Source organism: Paroedura picta, chromosome 11, assembly GCF_049243985.1.
Source record: "Paroedura picta isolate Pp20150507F chromosome 11, Ppicta_v3.0, whole genome shotgun sequence".
Classification (NCBI taxonomy): domain Eukaryota; kingdom Metazoa; phylum Chordata; class Lepidosauria; order Squamata; family Gekkonidae; genus Paroedura; species Paroedura picta.
The window spans coordinates 13,689,400-13,701,724 of NC_135379.1; the positions used below are offsets into that span (position 1 = coordinate 13,689,400).

Genomic DNA, 12,325 nt, shown 5'->3' on the forward strand with positions numbered 1-12,325 from the left:
ACTCAGAGCAGCACACAACATTCTCTTCTTGTCTAATCAAGTCCCCTAAGCAACACTATGAATTAGGTTCAACAAAACAAAATCAGAGTCCAGTGGCATCTTTAAGACCAACAAAGATTTATTCAAGGCGTGAGCTTTTGAGTGCAAGCACCCTTCCTCAGACCTAGGTTATGTAGACAGAATGACTTAGGGCAGGCTGGAATTTCAAACAGGGTCTGTCCAGGTCTAGGCCAACACTCTGGGAGGGGGGGTAGCGGTGGCCTGAAGTAGCCCAGCAAAATCTGAGCCCAATAGCACCTTCAAGACAACAAACATTTAATCAAGGTGTGAGCTTTCATGTGCAGGCACACTTCCTCAAACAATGGAACAGGGATCATCAGAGTACAGCTATAAGGTGAGAGTAAATTAAAACATTTCTCCTTCTATCTGTATTCTGATGATCCCTGTACCATTGTGCGAGGAAGCCTGCCTGCACACGAAAGCTCACGCCTTGGACAAAGGTTTGTTGGTCTCAAAGGTGCCATTGGGCTCCGATTTTGTTGTGCATCAAAAAGCAAGAGACCCACGCCTCATGACGTCACGCCCAACCAGTCTCCGACGGACCGAAACCCAAGTCTCCCCACGCAGCCCAGCGGACGCGGAGGCGATCTTCAGACGCGCCCCTCCGCCAGGACCTCGCGCTCCACCTGGCCCCACGTGACAGCAGCTGGGCGGGGCGCAGCGCCCTCGAGCCGTCAATCGGGGCCTCCCCACGCTCCAGCCCGCAGCCAATGAGGAGAGCGGGGCGGCCGGGCTCCCGTCTGCGCCGGCCGACGCCCAATCCGCGCCCTCACTGCCCAAGCAGGGCCGCCGGCGCGCGCCCCACCTTCTCGATTCGGAGCTCCTCCCCCGGAGGGGGGGGCGGAGAACACATGACTCCGCCTAGCGTCGCCCAGCCTAATTCAACCGTGCCGAGCCGCGGAGCCTGGAGGCGGGAGACCAGGGGCGCCGCGAACTGCTTGCTGCCGCTGAGCGCGAGGGAACGGCTGCTGAGGTAAAGAGGGCGGCGGACGTCTCCACCGCCGTCTGGAGGGGGAGGCGGTTGGGCGCGCGGATTGACGGTTGGGAGGGGGGGTAGCGGTGGCTCCGCTCCGGCAGCGAGGGACCGAATCTGTCTGTGGGAGCGTCCGACGGTTGGGACGTTCCATGTGGCGGTTTTTTTTTTGGGGGGGGGGGGGAGGCAGGTGGTGAATAAAGCGCCGTCTGACGCCCAGCTCCTGGGTACCTGCTTGAATGGACGGCGGGGAGGAAGGTCCAAGATTCCTCCTCGTTTCTCCCGATTCCTCTCCTCCCCTTTCCTGAGAGGAGGGAAACGGGGGTGAGTGGCGCTGTCCTGGCCTCGTCTCCTCTGTGAAGTAAGGTTGCCACCCTCCAGGTGGGGCCTGGAGAGCTCCCGGAATTACAGCTGCCCTCCAGACGACAGAGATCAGCCTCCCCAGAGAAAGTGGCCGCTTTGGAGGAGGTGCTCTGTGGCATTATACCTGCCGAGGGCCGTCTCCTCCACCTGTGTTCCCCAGGCTTCACCCCCAAATCTCCCGGAATCTCCCAACCTGCAGCTGGTAACCCTAATTCTCGTCATGTCACAAGCATAAGCTGATTTTATATATTGTATATGTATGTACACTGATATGAGCTAATAATGACCCTTAAGCTGATATGCTGCTTTTTGAGCATTAGTCGTTCTTGAAGTGGTTTACCGCGCTTTCGTTGGGGGGAGGGAGGCCATACCCCAATTTTAAATTTCTTTGCATTTCCCTCTGAATCCCAGCACCTCTTAATCTTGATTTACAGTATTTGCTGGTGTATAAGAATACACGCCTCCAAGTGGGAGGCCTATACGCCGGGTGCACTTCAGTTGGGATAGACATAGCTGCCCATAGTGGCCCATAGTACTGTATTTTGAGTGGAAATGTTGGGGATCATCTTATACACCCAGTCATCTTTTAAAAAAGCTAAAGGTAAAGGTATCCCCTGTGCAAGCACCAGGTCATGTCTGACCCTTGGGGTGACGCCCTCTAGCGTTTTCATGGCAGACTCAATACGGGGTGGTTTGCCAGTGCCTTCCCCAGACATTACCGTTTACCACCCAGCAAGCTGGGTACTTATTTTATCGACCACGGAAGGATGGAAGGCTGAGTCAACCTTGAGCCAGCTGCTGGGATTGAACTCCTAGCCTCATGGGCAGAGCTTTCAGACTGCGTGTCTGCTGCCTTACCCCTCTGCGCCACAAGAGGCTCTCCCAGTCGTCTTATACGCCGGCAAATACAGTACTTTGGACATTTATATGCTGCCTCTCTAGAGGCTTACTCCAGGCAGCTCACAGAGTAAAAACAAATACAATGAAATAATTAAAGGAACAGTCATAAAACTATTGTGGTAAAAAAAAAGTACTGTAAAATATATTATAAAGTGGAATCTGTAAAACAGCCTCAGGAGAGAAGTAGATGGTGGGAACAGATTAAAAAATTGCATCTGGCTAGGCCTGTTAGTCCATTGCAACAAAGTGAAACAGAAATCTAACAGTGTCTAAAGACTAACATTTTTTTTTTAAAAAACAAGTATTTGTGAATCAGACCTCAATCGTATACATGGAGCATCCATCCAGTTTAAACTGCTTTAGATGGACATGCAGAACAGTGAAATAAGTTGTATGTATTTATTTATATTAATAGTTGCATTTGTTTACTGCCCCACCCGGTTAGCTGGCTCGGGGACAGTTTAAATCAGTATAAAGGTAAAGGTATCCCCTGTGCAAGCACCAACCATATTAAAAATAACAATAACAAACCAACCACTTCCCTCCCCTCTCTGCAGCATGGAGGCTGCTCCTAACCACTTCATGCGGCAAGGTTAGACTTTAAGATGAAACTGGTTTCCAGTTTGATTTAGCTTCAAGCTTAAACTCGCTTTTTTGATTTTTCCTTCCTCTTTGAGATTTTCTGAGGCAGTATGGAGAAAGAGATGGTAAAAAGTAACGGTGTATGTTGATAGGAGATATGTTTCTGTCATTCTTATTTGCTGGTACAACATGTACATGGTGTACTATGAACTTTCTGTAAAACGAGGAGATAGGGTTCAAATGGAAGGTCTACTGACTAATTTAAAATATATAGGAATGTGCTATGGTGTCTCTGTCACCTAACTATACTTAATGCCACATTTTCATCAAATCAGATTTTACAAATATGAAGAAATAGTGTTAATACTTAAGAAAAATACATGCTCAATCTGCTGTCATTAAACCTTGCAGTGCTGGCCATGTTGCAGGGGAAAAGAAAGGTGATTTAAGGCAGGGGTAGTCAACCTGTGGTCCTCCAGATGTTCATGGACTACAATTCCCATGAGCCCCTGCCAGCGTTTGCTTGACTACCCCTGATTTAAGGGAAAATTGCAACTTGTACAGTCTCATGCACCCGCGTTAAGCTGCCTTCTGAAATCAGAAAACATCCCTGTTAAACTGATGCAGGTAATTAGCCCATTGTTTAGATATGAGTTCTTAAGTTCTGGGGTTTGAGCTGTGAGTGTCCCTTTCATAAAAGAATATTGGCTGTGGTATTCTGAATAGATTTTGTCTGCTTAATATACAGTGTAACCAATCAGAATGGGAATCTTAACCTGTATTGTTTCACAGTATTGATGATTCGCTAGGCGCTGTATAAATGTCAAGTGGAAGTTAACACTTGTCTTATGGTGATTCCAGTTCCAGTTGGCAAGCCACTCAGACTGGAGTGCAGGTATATATGGCACGGTGAAAACTGGCAACAGAAGTGTAACAGAGTAAGTGTTGGTAGAACAACGTTTGAGTCCAGTGGCATCTTTAAGACCAACCAGTTTAATTCTAGGTATAAGCTCTGGTGTACATACACACTTCTTCAGTGTTGGCAGTATGAAAGGAAAACAAAGGAAAACAAAGGGACAGGCATGTGATTAAGAGTGAGGAATAATACTGACAGAACGGAGAGCAGGTTTTCTTTCATAGTTTATTAGTTGGAGCAGAATTATCTCCACTTGGCTGCAGGTAGAATGATGAAGTGATATACTGCTCCCAAGGAAATGAGACCTTTTATATGGGTAAAGACTAAGGTGGAACGGATCTGATCTGAAATAAGTATTAGTTATTATTAATTAAATATTATTAGCAGATAGTATTATTAAATATTAGTATTAAAACAAGGTCATAGAATTTTTGTTTAGAAAATTAATTGACCTTCGTGTAGGAAAATACCTTATATAACGTTGAATCTGCTGGTCTATTTTCCTGAAGATTCATAATACTAACTAAAGAACCATCTGTATTCAGGCATGTGCTCTGCCATTGTCCTTCTCCTTTTAACTATGACTCTATGTTTACAGAAGAATTATTTTCCCTTCTTGCACCAGTGGTAGTGCTTCTTTGGTGGTACTTGTTGTGACATGTATTCATGCATCATCTAAAAACAAAGACAGTATGCTGCTTTCGTTGGAATTCTTGTTATTTAATTGATTTGCAAATCTGTATAGGCTTAACTCAGCCCTTTTCAGCTTTTTTGCCATTGAGAACCCCCCCCCCTGAAACATTCTTCAGTCTCCAAGAAACCCCAGAAGTGGGGCAGTCATGTACAGTATGGTGAGAAGCATAGCTGTGTATGTGCCCACCTGGGGCCCCTCCCCTTCCCACCCACTCCAGCCATATGATTGGCCATTTGGGAGTTTGGTGGGTGGATCAGCATGACCATATATGGTTATATCACCTGGTAAATGTTTAATTAAAAAAAAGATGAATTAATTCTTACCCCTTCAGAAAACCCTTCCAGGGCCGTCAAGAAATCCCAGGGTTTCACGAAACCCTGGTTGAGAAAGCTTGGCTTAACTGATTAGTTAAAACTCATTATTATTAATGAACTGCAATTTATTTGACAGCTGTAATAACTTCCAACTGATGCAAAGGTATATCTTTGGAAATCTTTGTCATTGATGTGTCCTGGTGTCACAAGCAAGCTTATTTGATTTTTATATTAATTTATAACATTATGTTGCATCACTGTTGGCTGTTGATATCTATTCCATGTGACAAAGTTTCCTCCTTCATGTTATAGCCTTGGTTTGTCCACAAATGAAGAAAATATTGAATTAAACTCAAAATAATATTCAGTGGTAGGAGAATATAACATGGGGGGCATAGCACAAGAGCTATACTTGTTAATCGTGTTGTTGAAGTGGGATGAGGAAAGTTAAAATTAGGCACCTTACTAAGGCATGTCAAAAGTTAGAAGCTACTGGGAATAGTCAAGAGAAGACTTAATTATAAGATGTCATGGTTGTGATTAAAGTATTCTGTGAGTACGCTGCATAGCTAAGCCTATGAGACTGATAGCACAATTATTTAGGTCATCATGAATGTGAGGTGTTTTCATAAGTTCCTAAAATAAGCATCACTTACCTAACCTCTGAAGAATGCTCACTTTGTTAATACCTGTGTCAGGCAAGTTGTAGAAAAGCTTATAAATAGTGTGATCTGCCCAATTTGTGTACAACCACTATACATTATCATTTTTTATTTGAAAAGATTTAGCTGTGACTGCCTTATTAAAATAGCATCGATATGATGTTGGCTTCAGGAGTGGTTCCTTTCTGTACCTTTCTAGGCTTTTCATTATTTCGATATTTTTTCTGATTTAATTTCACATTAATATAAATGGGGGCTTGGCAAATTATCTTTGGCTCTAGGAACCAAGCCCAAAACGTAGGAGCTAGGCTTTTTACCGACCCAGTGATGTAAACTGGATCCAGTATGATTTTTGTGGCCATATTTAAATTATCCATTAGCTCTTTAAAGTAAAGAAGTCATAATGTGGGACATATACCACTAGCAACATCCGCTGTAATCCTCAATATTTTTTTTCCGTTTTATCTAAATCTCTGGGAACCCCTCTCATCCTTATTCTTCAATAAGAGCTTTAGAAACTGAGCAGAATAGCAGAAGCATTTTCAGATGTCATCATCCAGTCTCTACCATGAACAAAAAAGGGCCAAAGTATCATCCATCCAACTAAAAAGGCTGAGGAAGATGCTGGCTTTGGGCTGGCTCAAAAGATGGATAGAACCTTGCAATGCAGCCACCACAGCATCAATGCCCCCCCTCACATGCTCGTAATAGCAACATTCACTGTGGAACATCTATGGGTCTGACTTTCCCAAGTTGTAATTCATAATCTCTCCCCCCCTGGCCTAAACATGAGGCTTCTCAATTTCAAGGAAAATTTCTATTTCAAGCTTGAGGCATTATAGTCACAATAGCAGCTGCAGAATCTTGGATTGCTTCAGTTGGTGTCCCAAATGTCCTGCAGAGGGAAGGCTTCTTCCATGAGATGTCCGGGCTTTCCCTTGGAACTAGTCAAGGTAGTGCATTTAGTATGGCAAACACAATGCATTACCTTACTCGGAAGGCACTAAATTGCCTAGTTGCTCAGTCCCTGCCCCCAGCCTAAAGTGTGTTGTTTCTGTTGATGGCACTAGGATGAAATTTATAGATTCTTGCAGTGGTCGATAGTGAGTTGAAGTAACACACAACTGTTGTGAGCCACTTGCCCAGTGTGAAAGAGTAAATGTTCCTGAGGAAGGTGAGGCATGTTGGTCCTCCTTGTTGGGAATAAGGTTCTACCAGAGGATCTCTGCTTATAGAGGATTTCCAGGTGGTTGGACAGTTTGTGCTCTGTTGGGGATGCTAATCAACACTGGATTGTTCCAGCTAGTGATTGAGGGGGTAGGGGGTGGGAGATGCCAATTGACTAAACTCCTCAAGGGGCCCTGAGTCCATCATGTCCCTTTAGTACTCTTTCACATCACACATGGTTTGCTATGATACTTTCATTGAGTCTGTATAACACTACTTTAGAATTTCAACCAGGGTGAATGATTTGAGTCAAAATGTTTAAAAGCAGTCCTACTTCTATATTTTAATTAATATACAGTGAACAGAAGCAAATATGCATAGTAATTGGTTTCAGTGAGAATTATAATGCTAATTGTCTTTATGCTACCTACTAATACATTTTGGGGCATGCACACATGTAGTGTACTGCAGAATTATCTGCTTAGAGACAAGTTAGACAATTGGGAAATTAATGGATTTCTGCTTGGCACTCTCTCAACCTGCAAGAACACCAAGAAAGGTTACTTGGCTGAGGACTACGTACTCAGTACATTCCAGAATGAAGGGCTGATAATTACTGAACAGTGTTTCTTTTTGAAATGGAAAGAGAATGTTCACGCTTACAGTCATAAGTACTTGCTATAATCATACATGACGTTTGTCATATGCTCAAATCCAGGATCTTTCAACCTTCTATAGTTCATTCTTTATGTAGAAAGGAACTCTGTTAACTCAATGACATGCCATTCTAATAGAGGATCATTTAAAAATTTTTTATTTAAATAAAAATTTAATCTTTACTACTAAGTGGGAAAAAGCAGTTGGAAGAGACTGCAAAAACTCTTATTTGGTATATAAAAGCTCTTCTATTGCATTTGCCACACTAATGTGTATGTTGAGAAGTGAACTTCTGGCCATTTTGACATCTTTGCAACAGTGTTGTGGTGGGAAGGCATGTATTCCTGTATCAGTAGCAAATTCAGTGTATATGGTTTGCCTATGTGAGAAATGCTCTTGATAGCAAGTGATAATGTTAGTAAATACTGTCTCCCTGAATTGCTCATCTAGTAATACAATTGTGTTGTGCTGCCCAGCATAATATGGCCTTGACTGTTGCTCTTGCCAAATATTATGTGATACTTCTCTCCCCTCCCTGTATTCCAGCCCTCCCCTTATCTGCATATGGTTTATGCTGCCAGGAAGTGGATATTTCTATTTGTATTACAATCACTGTGTATGGAATGTTCCCCTCCATGATTCTCGTTTTATGGCCAGAAATCTGCATTTTATTGAATATGTTGCTTACAATTAGTTGGATATATTACTGAGTCCCAAAGGGGACATTCAAGACAGAGTGGTCTTGTTTGGTGCCATTCCACTTTTGATTATGTATATATGTTACTGTATGGTTCAAGTAATTCTAACCATTCAGGGAGATTATTTGAATTGTGAAAGAAATGTCAAAAATTACTGAAATAAATACACTGTATTTTCTTTCTTGGGTTGAATCGCGTCAGACTCAATACTTTCTTTTCACTGTCAGTCATTAATTTATATGAAATGTATTGTCTTATTTCCCTCCTTAGCTGTGTATGCAGAGGACATCTAGGGCAAGTTCCAGGGTATGGTTGTAGAGTATGAGGTATGGTAACTTTGTTGCAACAAAGCAAGTGTGCATCTGGTCAGTACTTTGATGGGAAACGTCTTGGGAACTCTGTGGAAGAAATGCAAGGTATAACTAGTGTTTTCATTATAAATCATAATTTTAAAGCTGCTTTATTATTCCTTATATTGTTGATTTATGAAGCTGGGGTGTCTGAAACTAGTCATGTTTTATAATAATACTTTCTTCAACCTTTCCACTTGCTCCTGGCTGGTGCACTTTTGTCTGTTTGGATAGGCATTTTTTGCTTTGACAGGCAATGGTTCTTCATAGTCTCAGGTAGAAATATTTCCTCTTACCTGAGATTTTTTAAAAACCCAGAGATACAAGGAAGCAAGCATATATTAATTTAAAATGTCTTGTTTTTGAGTAGTCTAAATCTATAAGGAATGAATGAAAATCAAAGCAAAACAGTTAAAACCATCCAACTATGAATAATTTGCAATGGAGTAAGTCAACATAAGGGCAATTGAATAAAGCACAGACTGATACAGAGGACTGCAGCAATCTAATTAAAAAGCTATTTAAAGAACATTTGGCATATAAAAGGTATTTCATGGGAAAAATAACACTTTCCTTCACAAAATTAAATGTATAAACATACCAAAATCAAGTTCTATGATCCTGGAAGCTCAGGCTATTGCTGTCTCTTGGATAGAGTAGGGAAAGGGTCCCTAGTGTGGTGCCTGTAGGTGCCATGTTTCTCACCAGCCTCGTGGAATTCTTCACAATCCACTTTGCTTTTTATCTTCCATAAAAGTTTCCATAAAAATATTGTCTACAAGCAATATCATCCTACTGCTAACCTAGAATTCCAAATCATTGATGATTAGTGCTGAAATCATATGATTACAATAGAAGCAGAGATGATAATATTAAAAAGCTAGTATATATGTATATGTTCAGCCATGAAGTTCCTCTGACTTAGCAGCATTTCCATTTGTGGAAGAAGGGAGTGGAAATTTTGGTTCTCCCTTACTTTATCCTCCATGCTGTTTCTCAGGATCTGCTGATTCTCAGGAGTTAAATTACAAGGGACTCACTGGACTATAAGCAGGAGGAAAAAGCAGGAAAGTCCTCCACCATAAAAGCTGGTTGCATATGTGTCACTGTTTAAAAGCAGTTGGAAATAATATCTGGGTTGTGTCTTCCTTCCCTACAATCAAATCACTTTCATATTACACTTAGATATTGTGATGGTTCAAACTTATATTATGGCTAAGGTTTCTTGCTTTGGTTTTATCTGTGTACTCAGAACCCTCTTATTTTCTGTTGTTAGCTAAGAAGGTCTGTGGGATTCCTGGGAGCATGACACTGGAGGATTTTTGTTAAAAAAATCATGCTTTCTAGAAGACCATTGTTTGGCATATTTCATGGTGAAAGCTTTGGATTCTAAAATATAGGAGCTGTGGTGGCCCAGCACATTTGTGGGTGCAGCAGTCTCCATTCCTTATTCTTTGGTTATTAGCTGTGTAAATGTATAGGATCCTTGGCAACCCTTTTGAATCTATCGTCAGTGAACCTCCTTTTGGAGCTCTTTGCACAAAATCCAGGTTTTGGATCAAGCACCACTACATTCCAGTTTACAGAGCCCAGTCTCCTGATTCAAGAAATGATTGGTCTACAGTGGTCCAAAGCTTATTTTAAGGTATAAAGTAACTTAAATAATATTCTTTGGGGCTGAATTGGAGAATATGGTGCCAGAAACTAGAAATCAGCTTAAGCCTCCTTAGCTATGGTGGGAGTTCCTTACCAGTTAAAAATGTTTATCCAGCCCCAACCATACTTGAAGTATGAGCTAACTATTTCACATAAGACACTAAACTGTAGTACCACATGACTCTGTTAATTTCATTATTTTATAAGTGTTTGTTAAACCAATAATAGAATTGAAAATAGGCAGTGAGTCCAAGCAATAAATATTCAATGAACAGAAGATCCTGGAGGGTGGGAGGAGAAGAGGTATTACAAAGAAAGGTCAGAAGGCTCAATTTCCCAGGACATAGGTGTGCTACATTACATTGCAGAACATAGATAAGAACAAGATCCTGTCAAAAGAGTAAATGATCTAGTCAGAGTGGTTGTGAACTGCTTCCAACTCTAAATGCTGCCACTTCCTCAATGACAGCTCTGTAGAACACTGGACACTCAAGCAGCCTAAAACACGGGACAACTTTACAAATACAGGTTTGTTTTCGGGGGGGGGGTACTTAAGTGCCCAGTATATAAATCTACAAATAAATTTAAAATCCTGTTAAGGCAGTTTTAGAGCAATGGATTCAGATTGCAAGAAAGGAGGTTTCACTTAGTAGTAGAAATTTGTAGCTGGAATATGCTGTCCTGGAAGGTGGTAGAGTCCTCTTCTTTGGGTTTTTAGGAGGAGATTAGATGAGCAGCTGTCAGGAGTGTGAGATTTTAAGTCCCCAAGAAAGTGGGGTGCTGGACTGGCTGGTTTTATGGTCTCTTCCAGCTTTGTGTGATTCTGATTTTTTTTGTTTAGTTCTTTCTGCTGCTGACATATTCTAAGCCAGAAAGACTAAGAGAAAGCATAGTACCATTATAAAAAGACCCCAGTTTTGTTCCTTCTTTTGACTGGCTAGTGGGTAAGATTTATTTTAATTAAAAATGAAATTAGATTAGACTTCTATTAACAAGCTTTTTCAAACCCAGGTATTTGATTTATGTTCAACCTGATCATATGTACATTCAGAAGCGATTCCTGTTTGGTCTGATGGATTTATTATTGCAGTCCTGAACATACAAAACTGCCTTAGCTGGATGGACCAATGGGCTGACTCAATATATCAGAGATGCCATATGCAATGACTAAGCTAAAACCCATTATCTAGAAAAAAAATTATCTGGTAAAGTAGACTGTACCATATGCAGAACATGTTGGTCTTTAAAATGTCATAGAGCTCAGTGCCTGAAAAATGTATTGTTCCTCTTTACTTTGGTAATAAATTCTTTGGCATAAGTATTCACCAGAATATATGTATTATATTTAGAATCATATCCCTTTCATTATAAGGTTGGAGTCATCCTGAAGCTGTTACTGCTACAAGTTATAGTGTGATGGGATCAGATTTTACAGCTGGCTAATAGGACATAATGATTGGCTACCAGGCACAGCCACAATTTTGAAGAATTATTGGCAAAGATGAGAGACAAGGATATTTTAAATCTCTACATTTATTCAAGCTATATGCAGGACATATCATAAGAAAGACAGGATTAGATGAAGGTGGCGTAAAAACTGGTAAAAGGAACATTAGCAATTTGAGATATGCAGATGACACATTACTGGCAGAAAATAGTGAAGATTTAAAATGGCTACTGATGAAAGTTAAAGAAGAAAGTACCAAAGTTGGATTACAACTGAACATCAAGAAGATAAATGTAACTTTATATTCGTCTTCCATCTTCAGCGCAGCCCCACATTGAAACCATATCTTATAGTTTAATGATGAATCTATTCTTAACGTGTTGTGTGATTTTGGGGTGGATGATGCTTTTTCTTTATTTTTAATTATATATTACATTTTTATACCACTCTCCCTTGCAGCTCACGGCGGTTTACAGCATAGATTCGTAAATTCCATTATGAATACTCACAAACAGTATACCGGAAAATAAGAAATTTAACCAATTTTTCAACTTTTGAAGAAATTTTTTCCAGTGTTCTCCTTTATTTCTCGAAAATGATGTCTACGGCAAGCATCAATGAATTTGGTTTGTTTTGAAAACTTGTAGGTCACCTCTCCTTGAGGGAACTCGCAACGCAATAAAACATAATAAAAAAAGCAAATGGACAAATCAAGCAAGTCAGGGAATAAAGAGCACACAAAATGGAATAGTGTAAAATGTGATGGACGAAACAGTCCTCACGCTAGGAGCAAACATAAAATAGCTTTAAAATACAGAACCACTGAGTTAAAAGCCTGGGTGCTTGGCCACTGTTGATCAGCCTTTTGGAATTTTGAGTATAGGTA

At 41.0% G+C, this 12,325-nt stretch overlaps 1 protein-coding gene across 7 annotated transcripts in view; it reads left to right on the forward strand.

Moving 5' to 3' along the window:
• Nucleotides 1-719: 719 nt before the first annotated feature.
• MPP7 (MAGUK p55 scaffold protein 7) overlaps nt 720-12,325 on the forward strand; it is a 105,940-nt gene continuing 94,334 nt past the window's right edge. For 3 of the 7 annotated variants that reach the window (XM_077304644.1, XM_077304643.1, XM_077304645.1), the window contains exon 1: nt 723-1,033. The gene's annotated coding sequence lies outside the window, so the exon portion shown is untranslated. Of the gene's footprint in view, nt 1,034-12,325 lie in introns of all 7 variants that reach the window. The other 4 variants (XM_077304646.1, XM_077304649.1, XM_077304648.1 and 1 more) reach the window with 4 other exon arrangements.